Here is a 2,972-nt window from a genome sequence, read left to right on the forward strand (position 1 = left end):
GAAATGGTCTTTTCATGACTATTTCCATTAAATTCTTTGGTATCGATATAAATCTATTGTATAGAAATGAGAATAAAAAGCCTTGTCACAAGATGTGTAAATTAATGAATCCTTTAGTATCAAAACGAAGTGTCTTTACTCCAGAAAAGATTGAAAGAGAGATGCCTTTAATCCGTAAAAGATAAAAAGTAAATGTCTTTAATCGGAGAAAGATAAAAAAAGGTGAGTGTCTTCAATTTGGATAAAATACAAAGCACCAAAAACTAAGGAAGATTTTGTTTCTGTTTTCTTTTAATTCCATTGACATCCAATCAAGAAGACATTGGTTTATTTGATTCGAATTCGGGAAACCATTCACACCATGCTAAGGATCCAATCGATACCTTAGTTAGTTGGATATGAAGACATTGTTGCGTTGATATTGTATACAAGTGAATGAATGAATAAGAGGCTTGCTAGTGCACATCTATAATATATATAAAAATATATGTTAATATGACATATAAGGCTTCCTAGCAAGGCTTATAAGAAGACTCTAATTAAGAGAGTGAATATTCTCTCACTCAGGCTCAACATGTACAAGAGCCACAAATATTGGTAAGTGAGGGAATATTCACGAAAGGTTCCTCATGGTGGGAACCGAAACCGGGAACTTGTCGATGAAACTAGTCCAAGGGTTACTACTATCTTTAGGCTCGATATATGTGAGGGACCTCCAAACCGCACTATTACACTTGAAACCGGAACCAAAGGCAATTTGCCACAACCTATCCCCTTTCTTCACTCTTCCTTTGGCCTCCGTATAAGCGAGTTCATACCACAAGGAGCTACTCGAAGTGTTCCCGAACCGGTATAAGGTCATTCGGGACGGCTCCATGTGCCACTCCGACAATTCCAAGTTCTTCTCGAGCTCGTCCAAGACCGCACGGCCACCGGCATGGATGCAGAAGTGCTCGAACGCGAGCTTGAAGTTGGGAATGTAGGGTTTGATCTTGGCATGCCCCAAGCGGCGAAGCACCAAAGTCGCGAAGAAGAGGATTTGTTCAGAGAGGGGTAGTACGAGAGGCCCGAGTGTGGTTATGTTGGCCTTTAGGGCATTGCCAGCTATGGCCATGAGCTCCTTGGAGAGGGAGACACCTATGTTCATCTCGTCGTCTTCTTCTTGGAACACGCATCGGAACGCCTTGTCGTCGGATCCACCCTTGTGGGTTCGGACGGTGTGGACGAGCTCGTATTTAGACACCTTTCTCATGGACCTCTTGTTAGAGAGCAAGATGGCAGCCCCACCCATTCTAAAGATACAGTTAGAGACCAGCTTGGAGGTGTCATTGCCCCAATACCAATTCAAGGTTATGTTCTCCATGCTAACCACCAACGCATTAGTGTTGGGGTGTGCGCGGAGCATACGTTTGGCGAGGTCGATCGATATGATCCCGGCACTACAACCCATACCCCCCAAATTGAAACTCTTCACATCCTCCCTCATGTTATAATGCCTTGCCACGATCGAAGAAAGGGACGGAGTCGGGACGAATAGGCTACAATTGACGATGAGAACTCCGACATCTTGTGGTTTTATTCCTGTTTTGGAGAAGAGGATGTCGAGCGCCCCGAACATTACACGCTCGGCTTCGAGCCGCGCCTCGGCCATGCAAGGGTTGGGCGGCTCGCTTATCACTGCGGGCGGCAAATATGTCTCGTCCCCGAGGCCCGATCGCTCGCATATCTTCCGCTGGAGCTCGATACTACGGGCATTGAATGCCCCCGTGGCTCGAGAGTACCCCAAGAACTCCGCGTTGCTACACATGTCTTGCTTCAATGGCTTGTAGCATGCGAAGTCCACCATGTAGACTGGGCATGGCTTGTATATGAAGTAAATTGTGGCTAGAAAGGCTAGTAGAGTTGCTAGGGACACGAGTATACCGGTATGGTTGTTGTATAGGGTGAGCGTCTCCGCAACGGATTGTAGCCGTCGGATCGAGGTTGCGGGATCGAGCGAGGCTGCACGCAAGATCGCCGAAAGCAATGGGATGAATAGGAGGTAGAGGCCATGTTGGATCGCGTGGTGGTAACCTAATTTGATATACTTTAGGGTAAGTGTTTGGGCCAATGCATGGTTGTTATGATTAGTATTATTAGGGGGCTCTGCCATGATGTATACTAATACCAAACAACACACACAATCTCTTCTTGCTTGCTTTGTTTTTGTGGAGGACGGTATCAACAAGCAAGCATGACAATGAGAAAGAAGTGTAATTGTGAGGGAGGGGATGGTGTTAAAAAAAAGAGAAGTTTAGAAGGATATAAGGAACAAGGACCAAGAAGAGAAAAAAGAAGAAGAGGGAAGATCAATGGTAGGAGAGAGATTAAAGGTGGTGGGGACATTTAAGGAGGGGTTAGATCCTCCTCATAAATTGAGCATCAACGAGAAAATGTTGAGTAGAGGCTATAAGTGTGTATAGATAGAATGGATGGATGGATAGATGGGTAAAATGTGATGAAGAGTTTTGTAGCTAAGTTTAGATTAGCAAGAGGAATTCATGGAAATAACTACATATGTATATATAAAGGGCGTTGGTGGTTGGCCAACTCCTTTTTCTTCCCAACTGCCTATCATTTATTGAATTACAATGAATTGAATTTTGACAGTCCAATATCATTTCCTTCCTTAGTTTTTGGGTGGGGTGGGTTCGTATGTCCCTTTCACGTGCGCCTACATGCCTACATACACACACATCTTCCATCATTGCTTGATGACAAAGGGGCTTGAATTCACTTCCGAGACCTCCTCTCCATCTTGGGTCGGCACACGATCATCAAAGGAAAATGTTCTAATCCATCGAAGTTCCCAATGGGAAAGTGCATCGTGACCAATATCTTCTCAACACATACCTTTGGCACTTCTACCACTCTAGTTATACTTATTCAACTTTGTTGCTCTCAAATACGAAAGACTCTTTTAATATATATAT

At 44.1% G+C, this 2,972-nt stretch overlaps 1 pseudogene; it reads right to left on the reverse strand.

The window, feature by feature from the left end:
• Positions 1–311: 311 nt before the first annotated feature.
• Positions 312–2,249, reverse strand: LOC147857652 (3-ketoacyl-CoA synthase 11 pseudogene; annotated as a pseudogene).
• Between the last annotated feature and the right edge of the window lie 723 nt (positions 2,250–2,972).

The sequence above is a fragment of the Azolla caroliniana genome, unplaced genomic scaffold (assembly GCF_043228905.1).
Source record: "Azolla caroliniana isolate FFs.n. ecotype wild unplaced genomic scaffold, voAzoCaro1.0.p SCAF_11, whole genome shotgun sequence".
Taxonomy (NCBI): Eukaryota; Viridiplantae; Streptophyta; class Polypodiopsida; order Salviniales; family Salviniaceae; genus Azolla; species Azolla caroliniana.